The sequence below is a fragment of the Polypterus senegalus genome, chromosome 8 (genome assembly GCF_016835505.1).
Source record: "Polypterus senegalus isolate Bchr_013 chromosome 8, ASM1683550v1, whole genome shotgun sequence".
Classification (NCBI taxonomy): domain Eukaryota; kingdom Metazoa; phylum Chordata; class Cladistia; order Polypteriformes; family Polypteridae; genus Polypterus; species Polypterus senegalus.
The window spans coordinates 30,631,207-30,648,347 of NC_053161.1; the positions used below are offsets into that span (position 1 = coordinate 30,631,207).

General features: G+C 37.6%; 1 protein-coding gene across 1 annotated transcript in view; it reads right to left on the bottom strand.

The window, feature by feature from the left end:
* Nucleotides 1–17,141, bottom strand: part of LOC120533861 (contactin-1-like) — a 388,538-nt gene that overhangs the window by 335,293 nt on the left and 36,104 nt on the right. The window contains exon 2 of the mRNA XM_039760909.1: nucleotides 3,546–3,618. The gene's annotated coding sequence lies outside the window, so the exon portion shown is untranslated. The remainder of the gene's footprint in view (nucleotides 1–3,545; nucleotides 3,619–17,141) is intronic.

A 17,141-nucleotide genomic window follows, 5' to 3' on the forward strand; every position in this document is an offset into this window, starting at 1 on the left:
GGCTTTTTCTCTCTGTCTAACCAAGTTTGTAATTTGGGCCCAGTCAAGAAAATTGGATTCTTTGCTAATGCCATTGTTGATATATTATTAACATACAATAATTCAAATATGAACTCTGACTTTCCAGCATTTGTATTTTAATGGTTTAGCTATAATAAGGCTCTAATGTAAAATACCATGAAATCCTTTTACTGTAAATTTATACCATATGATGTAATTTTAAGGAAACTTTTCTGATTGTTCTGAGACACAATTTTATTAATCAATAATAGGAAAATGTCAGATAAATATGAATAATTTCAAATAGTTATTTTACAATTTAAAATAAGATACTAAATTTCAGACGTAGCATGGGTGGCCTTTGCTGGTACCACCAGAAATGTTAATGTTTAACTGAATTACAGAGAAATGGATATAACATAAACATAAGTATATTTATACAGCTCTTGTGGGCCCACCACCTGCAAGAGTGGCCATAGGGGCTGGGTGAATGCGATATGGGTGGTAGCCGAAGGTGGGAACTCTGGTGTTCCGACCCTCGATTGCTGAAACTGGCTCTTGGGACATGGAATGTTACCTTTCTGGCGGGGAAGGAGCCTGAACTGGTGCGAGAGGTTGAGAGGTACCGGCTAGTTATAGATAGATATAGATATAGCTCTGCGAACGGTCTGGGCACTGGAACCATTCCACTTAAGAAAGGCTGGACTTTATTCCACTCTGGAGTTGCTGTGGGTGAGAGGCGTCGGGCAGGGGTGGGCTTGCTTATGGCCCCCTAGCTCAAGGTCTGCACATTGGGGCTCTCCCGGTTGGATCAGAGGGTTGTTTCCCTACGCCTTCCAGTTGGGAGAAGGACTCTGACTGTTGTTTGCGCTTATGCAGCGAATGACAGTTCAGAGTACCCAGCCTTCTTGGAGTCCTTGGAAGAGGCGCTACAAGGTGCAGCTCCTGGGGAATCTATCGTCCTGCTAGGAGACTTAACTCACGTCGGCAACGACAGTGAAACCTGGAAAGGTGTGATTGGGAGAAATGGCCTCCTTGATCTAAACTCGAGTGGTGTTCAGTTGTTGGACGTCTGTGCTGGCCATGGATTGTCCATAATGAACACCATGTTCAAGCATAAGTGTGTCCATAAGTGCACTTGGCGCCTGGATGCCCAAGGCCGCAGCCTGATGATCGACTTTGTAATCGTGTCATCGGATCTGCGACTTTATGTCTTGGACACTCGGGTGAAGAGAGGGGCTGAGCTGTCAACTGATCACCATCTGGTGGTAGGTTGGATCAGATGGCGGGAGAGGCTGCCAGACAGACCAGGCAGACCCAAACGTATAATGAGGGTCTGCTGGGAACGTCTGGAGGAGGAACCGGTCAGGAAGATCTTTAATTGCCACATTCGGCAGAACTTCAATCTCATTCCAAGGGAGACGAAGGACATTGAGTCTGAATGGGCCATGTTCTGAGCCTCCATTGTCGAAGCAGCAGAACAGAGCTATGGCTGCAAGGCTGTCGGTGCCTCTCATGGCGGCAATCCACGAACCCAGTGGTGGACACCTAAGGTTCGAGAGGCCGTCAAGCTGAAGAAGTGTGACCAGTGGGACTCCAGAGGCAGTTGAGGGGTACTGGCAGGCCACGCGTGTGGCAGCATCTGCTGTTGTACAGGCAGAAACTCGGGCATGGGAGGAGTTTGGGGAAGCCATGGAAAATGACTTTCGGTTGTCACCGAGAAGGTTCTGGCGAACCGTTGGACACCTCAGGAGGGGAAAGCAGTGCTCCACCAACACTGTGTACAGTGAAGAAGGGGCCCTGCTGACTTCAACTGCAAACATTATTGACCGGTGGAAGGAATACTTCGAGGATCTTCTCAGTCCCACCAGCATGTCTTCCTTAAAGGAAGCAGAGCTGGAGGACTCCGGGCGGGGCCCGTCCATTACAGGGGCTAAAGTCGCCGAGGTAGTTAAAAAGCTCCGAGGTGGCAGGGCCTCTGGGGTGGACGAGGTTCACCCTTTGTTCCTCAAGGCTCTGGATGTTGTGGGGCTGTCCTGAATGATACGTCTCTGCAACACTGCATGGACATCTGGGGCTGGATTAGCAAACCGGGGTGGTGGCCCCCGTTTTTAAGAAGGATGACCGGAGGATGTGCTCCAACTATAGGGGGGTCACACTCCTCAGTCTCCCCGGTAAAGTCTATTCAGGGGTGCTGGAGAAGACAGTTTGGTCGATGGTCGAATCTCGGATTCAAGAGGAACAATGCGGATTCCATCCCGGCCGTGGAACACTGGACCAGCTCTACATCCTGGCCAGGATCCTGGAGGGGGCATGGGAGTTTACCCAACCAGTCCACATGTGTTTTGTGGATTTGGAGAAGGCATTCGACCATGTCCCTCGAAGCATCCTGTGGGGTGTGCTCTAAGAGTACAGGGTACAAGGCTCATTGTTACAAGCCATTTAGTCCCTGTACAGAAGGAGCAGGAGCTTGGTCCGAATTGCCAGTAATAAGTCGGACTCGTTTCCTGTTGAGGTTGGACTCCACCAGGGCTGCCCTTTGTCACCGATTCTGTTCATAACTTATATGGACAGAATATCTGGGTGCAGCCAAGGAGCAGAGGGGGTCTGGTTCGGTGACTTCAGAATTTCGTCTCTGCTATTTGCAGATGACCTGGTTCTGTTGGCTTCATCAGACAGTGACCTCCAGCTTTCACTGGAGCAGTTCGAAGCCAAGTGTGAAGCGGCGGCGATGAGAGTCAGCACCTCTAAATCCGAGGCCATGGTTCTGAGCCAGAAAAGGGTGGAATGATCTCTCTGGGTTGGGAACACATTACTGCCTCAAGTAGAGGAGTTCAAGTATCTTGGGGTCTTGTTCACAAGTGAGGGAAGAATGGAGCTGGAGGTTGACATATGGATTGGTGTGGCATCTGCAGGACTGAGGGCTCTGCAACAGTCCATCGTGGTAAAGAGAGAGCTGAGCCAAAAGGCAAGGCTGTTGATTTACCAGTTGATCTATGTTCCTACCCTCACCTATGGCCTCGAGCTTTGGGTAGTGACCGAAAGAGCAAGAACTCGGACACAGCAGCCAAAATTTGTTTTGTCCGCAGGGTGGCTGGACTTTCTCCCGGATAACTGAACTCCTCACCCTATCTCTAAGGGAGACTTAGAGTAGAGTCGCTGCTCCTCCGCATTGAGAGGAGTCAGTTGAGGTGGTAAGGATGCCCCCTGGACGCCTCCCTGTGGGGGTGTTCTGGGCATGCCTTACTGGGAGAAGGCCACAGGGCAGACCCAGGACACGCTGGAGGGATTATATCTCCCAGCTGGCCTGGGAATGCCACGGGGTCCTCCCAGAGGAGCCGGAGAAGGTGGCCGGGGAGAGGGAGGTCTGGGCTTCCCTGCTTAGTCTGCTACCCCCACAACACGACCTCGGATAAGCAGTGGATAATGAATGGATGGATGGATATTTATACAGTAATACAGTATAATATGTATATATTATATATACAGTATATATATATATATATATATATTATATATATATATTAAATACAGAAAATTCTAACCTTGTCTTCAGTTGCACTTCACTTTTGACATGGCGATTAGTTACTTAAATACCTTCTGGTGTTCACAGGTCACCTGCAATCAAAAAAAAATAAAAATTTATAGACTATTACATGCCCCAAGCAAACTTATATTCCATTACCCAGGTTTAGCCCAGTTATAACTTTGAGACTCCAAACTTAGGTTTACTGTACATCCCAAATAAAACTAGCCAGCATAAGCCTTGCAATAGATTATTGGCAATTAACTTAGCATCATGCATTTAAAGAATGGAAGAAAGTTTTTATGTGCAAATCATTTTCTCTATAAAGAATTAATAGCATTTTATGCAAAAATTTTAGGAGACTTATTATTTTTATATTGTTATATCATTTGAGGCATCACTTATGTTTACTAAATCTTTGTTTTGTCACATGCTTTAATTCCTGAATGAGTAGCGGTGTCCCTAAAAAAAATCTTAAAAACCTACAAATAATAAGTACTCTACTTTTTATACCATTAAAGTAAACAATCTTGGAAAGTGCCTACAAATATGCAATTTTTTACTTTAAGTGGTAGCATTTGATTTAAGTTGATGTAATTGTCATTGATTCATCTATGATTATTAAAGTAAAAAAGGGCCTAAACCCTTACATCTAATGATATAAACTGCTGTGTTAAGATGCCTCTTAACTCCTTTAGAATTGCCTAAAATAAATAATGCTTGATTTCTTTATGAATCAATTTTGAATACTATAGAATCTCCTTTAAAGATAATGTAACAGAAAAAAAAGCATTAAATTCAAATCATTGATTGTTTATTTAAAGAACAATGGTTTGAGGTAATAGCCTAATAACATATATATAAACTTCATTATAGAATATTAAAAAGAAATAACAGACAAAGGAATATTGTAATTCTCAGTGTCAAGTACACTTATTTTATTTAAGACAGAATATGGTACATTTAATTATGGAATAAGCAATGCAAAAGTATACCTTTTGCATATTGAAAGTTTATTGAATGAAAGTCAAAGTTATGTCTTCACAAAAATAGTATATATGCATTTGCCACACAAAAATGGTTCTCCAAAGTCCAACTTTTCATATAAATTTTTAAAAATATCTTCATACTAGGCCTTGTTTGCCTACACAGGTACAGCAGGCAAACAAGGCCTAGTATGAGTGGCCTTTGCTGGTACCACCAGAAATGTTAATGCTAAACTGAATTCCAGAGGAGTGGATATAACAAACATAAAAATAATTTTAAAAAATCATAATTTCACTGTAACTTTACATTGTACACTGTAATTTTAAGGAAACGTGAAAGATGTTTTGAGTTAAGATTTTATCAATCAATGCTAGGAAAAAGTCAGATACAAACAAACCTATTAAAATAGTTATTTCAAAATAAGATACTAAATTAAAGACATAGCATTCGGTAAAACTTACCAAATACATCCCCATTTTAAACCAGAACTGATCTACATCCTGAGATTGCACATACAGTATATTGCAGTTTTAATACATGTGGTTTTTTGAAGAAGATAAAAATGTAAAAATCAAATAATTGTTGTGAGATTCCGAAATTTTACAAGGAGACTGTGCATTTTATTGCGTGGCCTGTCTCTATTTGCAGCATCTTTAAGGGCCGGTAAAATGGTAATGACTTTACAAGGTGAACCCATGCACGATGTAAATTGTGGTCTCTGTTCTGTACACAATTAGGTAATGACAACTGAAAAGGGCACACTTTTCATCACTATATTCTTTGTACAGAAGCAAGATGTTTTTTTACATTTATTGGAAACATTGGATTTTGGAACAGAATTTTGTGTGGCAAATGAATATATACTAACTTATCTTGTACATCAGACAATTCATCATCATGTTCCAAATTTAGTTTATGTATATTGTACAACACAAAACGGTTAAAACTACTTGACTGGCAAATTATAACTTGAATTTATGAAAATCTTACAATTACAGAAACAGATAGAATGAGAGTTGAGAGATGCATTACTATGTAGTCCATGCAAAAGACAGCAGTGTCAAGGACCAAAGTAGGAAATTCAAAACCTAACATAATCAAATGCTGACTAAAGAACATCATTCTTTCTTCCACTTTTAGTATTTACAAACAACACCAAAACGTATACCATTAAAATAAAGTACAAAAATTAAATGTCCTACATATAAATCTTTGTTGGACTCCATTTGTGACGTCACCATATACAGAGCTTTTTCCTCTTATCTATATTCTCCTCACCATTAGCCATAGGGCTGTGGGCAGTTCCTCAATGGGAACTGACAGGTCATCCAGCCTCTAGGCCCCTCCACAAGGAAAATAAAAATTACTCCGTATCTTTAAGTATGAGCAATTATAAATATAATAGAAAATACAAAAACATATGTACTACCATAACACTACCCCTCTCTAATCCCATCTACCACCTGCACTTCACATCAGGTCATTCACCTGAAGTTAAATGTGGTCAGGCCAGGCCAGTACGTGGACAGGAGACTATATAGAAAAGCTATGATGGGGACACAGTGCTGTAAGTATAGTGCCATCCTTCGGATGAGACATAAACCATGGTCCTTAAAGATCACTGGGAATATTAAAAAAAAAAAAAAGAGTAGAGTTTATCCTAATGTTCTAGCTAAATTGCCGACCACAGCTTCATCCATTCTGGCTCCCTAATCATCCCCTGTCTCTAACTGGATCTCTCTCACTCCTTCACCACATAATAGGTAATGTGTGGTGAGCATACTGGCGTAAGAATGGCTGCCATCAGATCACCCAGGGGAGTGCTACACATTGTTGGTGGTTGAAGTGGTTCCTTGCTATCTATGGAAAACTTTGAGCTCTAAGTAAATTGCTATATAAATATAATTAAGTAAATTAAGCCATTTTGCTGCATTTGTTTCAGTTATTGAGTTTTTGACATTGGATTTTGAACTTATTTGGCTCTTATAATTAGATTTGCTTTTGTTTAACCTGGAACACTTCATTACACAAGTTTGTAGATATTTACAAAGACCTTGCACTCTATTTTGGGAAGATAATTTTTATGTGACTAGTAATAAACACAGAGAAAATGTAAGTATAAGCTTTCAATATATGTAATGTTGCTTACGTTTATTGACAGTCTGTTGGTTAGTGGTTGCTACCATTTATTGTCAACAGAGCTTTAAAAGCTTACATCTCTGTATAACATTAAATATTAATGTGTTTTTTTATGAAGACTTGTTATAAGCTTTAAGCATTCACTCCATACTCTGCCCATTGCAAGAAATGATTACAAAGAATATGCATGAAGGAAGTAAAGGGCTTATTTTTCATTTAATTAATTGTAAACTTCAGTATTTAATGTATTTACTGAGTAATTTGTGCAGTTAGTTTTATTTTAAGTTTCTATAATTTTTTTCGTCTACTATTGAATTTTAAAAATGAGATTGGTGGCTGATTTAGAGTCTGACCCTCGGCAGGATTTACAGACCAGGTCCTATAATATTACAATATTGTTTATGTAATTTCTTATAATAGCACTATGTCGAGTTTTACAGGTCGCCAGTGTTCTACTGTATACCACTTAAACATCTTTTCCATTTGTCTATGGTTCTATAAGTGAAGAAAAACTTTCTAATGATTGTGCAAAATTAACCATTTGTATTCTTCTTCTTCTTCTGGCTGCTCCTGTAAGGGGTTGCCACAGCGGATCATCTTCTTCCATATTTTTCTGTCCTCTGCATCTTGCTCTGTTACACCCACCACCTGCATGTCCTCTCTCACCACGTCCATACACCTCCTCTTAGGCCTTCCTCTTTTCCTATTCCCTGGTAGCTCTATCGTTAACATCCCTTTCCCAATATACCCAGCACCTCTCCTCTGCACATGTCCACACCAACACAATCTCGCCTCTCTGACTTTGTCTCTCAACCATCCAACTTGTGCTGACCTTCTAATGTACTCATTTCTAATCCTGTCCATCCTCGTCACACCCAATGCAAATCTTAACATCTTTAACTCTGCCACCTCCAGATCTGTGTTATGTGTTAAAAATAAAAAAAGTTAATAATAGCAGGGATGCATTATACTTACTCATTTCATAATTCTGAACAATTCAGCCATGATACCTTTTAACCTTCATTTGCCTAAACTGAATAGGTTAATCTCCTTCGATTACTCCTCATGCTGTCCTATTAGGAAAGGAAGTGGAGTAACACATACAACAGATTTAAGTATTAAGATGAGTGGATTCAGACTGAGAGGACAACACACAGGGGGATCTTGCACCTCTGTATGTTGCAAGCTCTCACATGGAGCAATGAAAAACACTCACTGGTTAAACCTCTTAACTGAAGGGATCTCGGACTTCTGGTAAAGAGGAAGAAGTGAAAGGCAAAACTGAATTGCCCACTTTTAATACTATGACTACATTAGAGAAGAAAAAACTTTATATTAACGTCAATATACCAGTGGCTACAGGACATGGGCACAGTTTCTGCTTGTGAAATGGGTGCCACAATTACAGGTGAGTTTCTCTCCAGTCCTTTTCAGGTCAATAAGAAGCCATAGGCATTTCAGAGAGAGATCTTTACCTTTCATCATCCAGCATATCTGACAGTCACTTCTTGATTCAATAATTGCTTTATACAGTGACAGGGTTTTAGATTATTGACCTTGATTTTAGTTTACACTTAAACTTATATATATATTTTTTTAAATCAGACTATTCTTTACAGTTTGTCTCCTTCATTATTTCTTGAATGAGGCAGATAAGCAGGTTCCTACATACTATGTGGGTGTAAGTTAAAACTAAACCCAGGATTGTTAGGAACAATAATGAAGGACAATGATAACAGTGTCTGACAGCTGTAGATATTATTTGGCAGCACCTCATCCTTGTGCCTTTAAACTAGGGAACGGATTTCTTTGACATCTCATATATATATTTTTAAGGGTGACTTAAATAAAAGACAATTTTATCAGATTATATAAAAATCATTTCTTCTGTATCAAAAGTTGCCAAATAGAGAATAACTTTCATTTTTATTTGGATTTAACACCAGTGATGTTCCAATAAATCTGTGCAGTGAAGAAGTGAATTTGACACTGCAGTAAAGTATTTCTTATGACAGCTGTGCAACTACTGGAGAACACATGCAGTACTGCATCCTTAGTGTCAACTATCTTTTCTCTAAAATATTCTTTAATGTAGAAAAGTGACAATTCATACATCCTCCTATCCTCTCAGATATAAAACAATGGAACGTGTCATATATCATGATTTAGTCAACTAACATATTTCTTTTCCTTATGAGGCACTGTAAATGCTCTAAAAAAATTAAACTATCTTTATACACTTCTGAATAACTGTAGGCATTCTGGAAAATAAATACATAAAAAATGCTGCTGGCGGAGGGTATTGTAGTTAGAAAAATTACCTTTCAGCAATCTCAGACACGAATTACAATCAAGAAAAGTAAAAAGTAAATCAAATACTGTAATATGGTAAAATATGACAATGGAGGCGGATGTGGGTGTCCCTGTGGTGACTGGAAGAGGTGCTGGTTGACCACACTTGTCAGTGCCTCAGTCCTACTGAAAAGACCTGATGGATGTGTGGGAGTGAGGCATTGAGGCTCCTAGGAATATAAGTATAGTGGAAAGGAATATTTTTTATTTCTTTACTCCTGTCTTTACTTTCTTTTTGGATTTATTATTTGACTTATATTAACTCCAATAATGAAACTTGATGTATGGAAATATTTATTGGTTTATTTATTTCACTGCAGAACACTCTACTTATTTATTGGACACAACCTTGATTTAAAAAAAAAGCACAATGCCTTGTTTGCACCTACTCTTGTTGTTTTTGTCCTAGCCATCCAGGTCATGACTATCAATGTCCTGGGTACAAGATGATACCAGACTGTGGACACCAAGGCATCACAAGAAGAAAATATCTAAGTTACTGAAGGAATGGAGACGATTAAGTTAAATTCAAACTTTAAATGCCCTTTCAATTGACCAGATTATTTTATAACATTCCAGTCAGCAAAATAAAATATATCATGTCTGCAATAGAAACAGAAGATAAACAGGTTAAGAGAATTCAAATATTTCAGGACATTATGCTCATAGACGATTGGAAACTTTAATAAAAATAAATCCGAAACATTTTTTCAAATAAATAATTGAAGTCATGCCTGAACAGAAAGATGGTAGGAAAGCATACTCAGTCTGAAAAAACAAGAAGCACATGGTTACACAAGAGCTTGAAACAAACTATGTGATAAGAATCACAGAAACTCTCTTTTCTAGTCCATTAAAACACCAAGGGGACAAAAAGGTAAAAAAGTATTTGTAAAACAATAATTAAAAACAAAGAAGGGTGAACACATTGAGAACATGATATAAATAAACTGAAAGGTAAACTTAACCTTACTGGCTCTCTTGGATTACCTAAACAGTTTATAAACCCCAGTCTATGAGATGGGGTATCTTGCCCAACACAAAGTAACACCTAAAAGTATTTTCTTTTTTGCTTCCCATCTTTATTTCCCTTTCTCCAGACATTGAATTTTCTTCCTCTGGTTCAGCTGTGTGTTTGCTCAACTCTCCTTCTGGTTCTGCATTCAAATAACAACAGCAACTTTTAACACTGCCGGGTTCACGTCCAGCCTAGCCCTGTGGTTAGAACTCCCTCTATTGGACCCTTTTGTACTCCTCAGCATTACTAGCTCCTACATTTACTTCAACAGTTTGTCCTATAAAGGTCAGAATGGTTTGCCTGGACTTTTCACCCTGGCTTTACTGTTTTCTTCTTCAAGGAGTTGTACAGATGTCCCTGCCAAAAATGGGTTTGTTTATTCCCTAGTGTCTTAGGGGAGCATTAAATGCTTGCATACAGGTTGCTATTTTTTCTCAGTCATGTCGGTAGCACTGCTAAAGGCACCTTTAAAGGGCATGCAACACGCACAAGGTATACAGTGCTGTAGCAGCTCGTGTGCTTCAACAAAAGTATTTGCAGGATCTCTCCTGCTGCCAGTGTGATACTTTTTCCTGCATGCAGGTCTCTTATGTGACCTAGTCTTACCATGTGCCATACTATCTCTGTAATCTCTTTCCAGCCAAATATTCATCACAATTACCACGCCATGTAGCTTAAGTAAATTCTGCTGACTTGTTTATTGTTTGGGATACAAATTATTAAAAGTATGACTGAGACAGCAACTGAAAAATGGTATACCACAGTTAGTGGTGGGATATGCCAGGGACACACAATACCACGCTATCCTGATATTTAGGTCATAATAATAAGAAAAAAAAGAAATTACAAAATATAGAACAATCATTAAGTATTGCATTTCTATAGTGTGAAATATAGCATTATATTCCTTTTTAATGTGACTGCAGTTAAAGTTGAAAGCTTACCTCTATGAGACAAAATGTTAGCCTTTTACGTCTGATCATTCGATCTTTTGATTTAATCCATTCTATAGATTTTTAAATTACTGGAAACAAGTGTCTCATCATTCAATATAGTAGTATTGTATTCAGTTATAATAATAATTTACATTTATATTGCACTTTTCCAGTCTACTCAAAACATTCTACGCAGACAGAGGGAACCCAGTTCAATCACCACCAATGTGTAGCATCTACCTGGATGATGCGTTGGCAGCCATTCTTGCACCAGTACGCTCACCACATATTAGCAATTAAGTGGTGAAGGTGCGAGAGAGATAGCTACTTAAAAAGGGACAGGGAATGATTAGGAGGTCAAAATGACCAGGCTGTGACAGGACAATCCTCTGACAGGACTGAACAAAGGGTCAGATTTCCATTTGTGCATATGTTAAAATGTACAACGATTTTCAGGGAGTTTCTTTAACTTGCTTGAATATTATGATCGAAAATACAATTACAATAATAAAGAATAATTAATAATAATAATAATAATAACTATATATTATAATATAAAAATAATAATTAATTAATTAATCCAACCTGTTAAGAGGTATATGAGTCAAACAAACATGTTGCTGTTAGGACTATATTTGTATTATGTAGTGCTTTTAGTGTTATGGGAATTTTGTCATTTTCCCTGACTCTCTAGTTTATACTTTAATTACATTTACTGTAATTTTTGTAGTTCTGACAAGATCCCTTTTTTCAGTAGTGTGCAATTAGGGCCTTTAGGTATAACCCAAAGCAGCCCCATACATTTCACCCGATTGCTTCAACTCTGTAGTTAAATGTTTATTTACTACTGTGCTGCACATATAAATCAGAAATTGACCCTAAATTCAAACTGAACAAACTAGATCTAAAGTAATTAAAAGGTGTTCTCTATAATAACTGACTGACCCACAAAAGAATCATTATTGCTGGATATTTCGAAACAATGACTGGAGTAAAACAAGTCCCATAACATGATAAAAAAAGAATGATCACGAAGAAGAATATTTTAGTAAAGAAGAAAATTAATATTACAGCTGGCAAATTAGTGTACATTCATACACAGTACCTTTATAATCACTGGTTAATGTATAAAATGAAATGAATGTGGGAATTTAACAGAAATTGATGCATTTATTAAATTCCAGAGGCAGAATCACAACAATACAAAAACAGACCTTACACCGTGAACTGAATTTTTGGAGTCATTGTTAGTGCCACAGCCTAGAGTTTGTATGCTCCTCCCATGTTTTTTATTCAGATTTTCTCCCACATCACAATGATGTGTATATTGGGTTTACTGCAAGCTCAAAATTGCAACTATATGAGTGAGTGCAGGTATGTGTGCAAGTGTACTATGCCACGGACCAGTACCCAACAAAATGTCTCTTCCTACTTAGATAGATGGCCTATAAGCAAATAATCTAAAATATAAAAGATCATTCAACACTTGTCTGTGGTTTAAAAAACCCACAGTATATACCACTGTACCAGAAGTGTAATTTTCTTCTATGTATTCTGAAGTTTTTTTGGTTTTTTTTTTATAAGACCTAATGCAATACTCGAAGTATTAAATTTAATTAGTCTAAATCCAGGAGCCTTACAGAGCACCTACCCATGGATATGATTTTAAAATGGTAAAAGCAAAACTTGTTTACTTCCACAAGCTTTACTAATTTTACGGACATTGCAAATCTCTTCCTTTTATCTTTCCTCATTTTGCATTCTGAAAGAGATACTACTAGCTTTTCAGCTGACCAAATGAAAATGCTGTAACTTGAGAGAAGAAACTAAACAGTGTCCTGCACAGCACACATGGAATGCTAATGCTTTGAATCAATGCACTCTCAAAAAAAAAAAAAAGTAAATTCTATGGTGCAAAAGAGACCTGGAACAGAATGAGCAGCCAGAAAAAACTGAAGCTGATTAAATGACCTTTTGCTTTCTTTCACATTTTTCAGTAGAGTGGACAGCTTATGCATGCACCTATGAGGTAAAAAGCATCAATTTCTCTTACAGATATCGATAAAAAAAGATCTGTTTTTTCACCCAATTTCACATGGTATTTTGTGTGATAAGCACTTAAAAGTATTTCAATACAATCAAGTGTATCCTTTCATCCATTTAACGAAACCGTATTCAGAGGGACAGGAATATCATTTTACTTAAAGGTGCTGAGCACAGATTTTCCTCCTCATGGGAACTGTGATCATGACAGTTTAATGCTGTAAACAGGGATCTGGCTCCAGTTCAAACAGGTGGTGAGAGAAGATCATCCTGAACATTTTCAAGAAAAAAAGAGTGTTACCTGACTACAAATAATATTTGAATAATATATACTGACTTTTACAGTCATGTATATAAGCACCACATTTCTTGTATTAAAGGTGGCAACAACATTTCTTTCCACAACCACTTGTGAGAGGGACTCACAGTACCTGAATAAAATCCATTGTACAGAGAGGGTGAATACAGAATTTCACAGAAATATCCACCTTATAACTTTAACTTGGCTTCTCCAGCTGTGAGACAGCAGCTTTAACCACCAGGCTACTGAACAGATTTCACTGTACAGTAATTATCTGTTGTCAGTCATGTCAATTTGGGTAGAGAATTACAGATAAAAAGAAAGAAAATACACAAGTACAATGGAGTTTTTACATTACGCAAAAACAATCTACATACATACAAGCAACTTGTGTCAAGGATGACCCTTCTTTTCCTGCACCCACCTTACAACATCACTGATGGGGGCTAATCAAACTGAAAAATACAATTTTTTGACTACATTTTATTTATAATTTTATTTCTGCACCGTGGCTTACTGCTTACTTCTGTAGTCTTAAACCTCCGTAGTCATAGATCTTGTTCCAGTGCATTAACTGTGCAGAGTGTGCATGGGCATAGATGGATAAAAGAAATTAAGTTTACTTGAAACCTAGTTTACCCAAAAACTGCGCCAAGTGTTCAGTCAGACTAATTAGGCTTATTAGTCAGAGTGGTGTATCCAAACGTAAAGAATCCAAAAAGTTTGACAAACAAGAGATTATTTAATCCATCAAGCTTGTTTGGTTAAGGAATAGACCAGTTGCCCCAATATCTCAGATACTTTTTAAGAGGTGACAACGCTTTTGCTTCAACTACTATATGTACGTCTTAGTAGTTTGTTGTAGATTCCCATGACTCTATGTGTGAAGCACTCTAAGTGCTTCCTAGCTTCATTCTGAAATACACTTGGCCTTTAATTTTCACTAGTATTCTTGAATATATGATTCGCTACTCAATCAAAAGATTTGTGCTGGATCAATTTTGTCAATGCCTTTGAGAATTTTGAAGACCCGGATTAAGATTTCCACACACCATTCTCTGGTAAAGACTAAAAAAGTTTTAGTTCTCTGGAAGACCTTTCAGTGCTTAGATGCACTTGGCTGCTCTTCGATGTGCAGTTTTGAATGCTCGTGCGTCTTTTGTTTGTAGCGTGGTGACAACAACTGCACACAGTTTTTGCAATGCAGTCTCACTACTACATTATATAGTCCAAGCCTAACATACCTAATTTACATTCAACAGTTTTACCAATAAAATGTTGTATTTTAGTGTTCTTTCCAGTTGATACTGCACATTATTTTTAAATTAACAAGAATGTTATGTCAAATTAAACCCCTAATTTCTTTTCAGAGGCAGAAGATGCTTCCTGTAAGACACTATTTACCAATTTATAATTAAAGCTCCTCCTTACTATATCTAGCACCAGGTATACTCACAGGGACCCAAGGGTCTTGGTCAATCCAAGGTTGACTACTGGTGTGGTTGTTGTGGTTTGGGGGAGCCTTCAGAAGGTTGCGGATTCAGAACTGGGATTTGAGCCTGGGTTTATTGGTTTTGAAGCAACAGAACTATGCACAGCACATCAATAAGTCATATACAGCCAATACCGATTGCTCTCTGATCTCAGTTGTAAGCCTTAGTTGTAAAGAAATTTGAAGAAAACCATCAAAAAGATGCAAAAAATAAGCTATTTTGAGCAAACAGGTAAGAAGGGAGGTTATAAAACGATAAGGGGAATCATTTTAATAGTAGTTATTAGTGATTAGTTTGGAAATGTGCAAAGTTTTAGGAATAAGGCAGAAGAACTCTGAACCTGTGCGCAACATCTTAGAGTGTTGTCAATCCAATGTGAGCTGCTAATTGGTAGCAGTCACTGATTCAGGGTTATATTTAAAGGGCTTGTGTGAGACTAAATGGGAAAAAAAGATACAGGGGACAGTTTACAGAAAACTCACTAATAAGAAATAAACACAGTAACCCATATCATAACATTTGTCACAAAAAAAAAACATTAACTTTTTGGTTAACTTATGATAAAAGCAAAGGAGAATGTTCCAGTTACAGCCAAGTTAATTATGGAAGACTTTACTTACTACACTCTGGATGACCATCTGCTTGACATCATGCAGTTCATTATGTGCAACACCAAATAAAAATGCTAGTCTCTATCATTGCCATAATCATATTGGAGCTTACTTCTCAAGAGCACTGACAGATCTTGGCAGCTACATTCACAATATGATCAACCTTATGTCAACCTGTCAGCCAAGACCGAAGAAGAGAACAGATAAAAATGTAGAAATCAGAAGTTGGTCTGCTAAAACACTAAGACACTTCTGGATGGCATCACTGATAGAGTAAACAATATCAGCAGCAACTACTGAATTTCTGTATGTGTGTTTCTGTGAAATTGCAGTTATTCTAAAAACAAAAATGTAAAATTTTTACCAAAACAATAAACCCGAGTTAATCCCTTGATTAAAATAACTCTCACATTATAAAAAAATGTCTACTTACTTTGGCAGAATGTGAACAGTGAAAATGCACAATTCTTTGCTTCCTCCAAATTGTATATTTCTATTGCCTTTTCTAATCAAAGTATATTCTTTACTAGATAAAATAATAAACAAAAAATGATAAATATACAAGAAGTTTATTTGCTAAATATACAAGAAGTTTCTAACTTCTGACGGTCACTCTAGCTGCAGCTTAGACATACATTGTTACTCTAAAGAGAGTCAACTGAAATAAAAGGGTCAGAATGACATGGTAAGCTAATGCCTTTTTGGACAAATGACTTTTAAGTTGTTTTTGAAAATAATGAATCAAGTCTGCTGATCTAATTAATTAAGGAAGGGCATTCCAAAGTCTGAGTGCAATAGAGTTCAAGGCACTGTCACCCACAGAAAACAGGTTTAAGGTAAAACAAGATTGCCTGAATCAGTGGACCTAAATGGGCAGATAGAAACACAGTTGTGAAGTTACTAATGTAGTCCACTATAAGGCCATGTAAAGCTTTTAAAGAATTGTATATTCAGTGCTATAAGACATGGGGAGCCAGAGAGCCTGTAAGGGCGGAGCAGGAAGGGAGTGATATGCTCACTATTGTGGGTCTGTGTAAGGACTCTTGAAGTAGAGTTTTGAACCAACTAGAACTGTGAGAACAGTTTAGAAGGGGCACCTGCTAGAGAGTTAAAGTAGTTGATGAAGGATATAATAAAATTCTGGTCAAGTTTCTCTGCATCAAAAAATGAAAGGAATGACAGATCACAGGATTACTTAATGTGATTTATGTTTGTAGAATAAGAAAGGAAGGAATCAAAAATGGTACCAGATTCCTTGCAGATGGAGGAGGTATGATATCATCACCAAGAGTGTCTGAGAAGAAGCTAATTTTCTTAAGCTTAGCTTTAGTGCCAATTAGCATAAACTGGCTTTGTTGCTGTTTAAAGAGTTATGTTCCATCCAAGTTTTAATTTCACTGCAGCCACTTGACGAACTCGGATGAACATCTAATTTTAACACTGAAATAGATCAGAGTACCTTTCGAATAAAAATGATAACGCACAGTACAGACTTTTACCCTGTAACAAGTATAACTTTAAAGGAAAAAGATGTCTGGACAACATTAAGGCTATATACTTACCAATAGAGTTTTATGAGAATATATCCATATTTGCTGCGATGTGATGTATTTCAGTAATTTGATATTTTAATGATACAGAATTACAAACATGTCCCTAAACAGTTCATTTAGGATAACTGTCTTTTTCCATTTTTCTCCAGATATAAAAAATAAAACACGATGTCTATTAACACT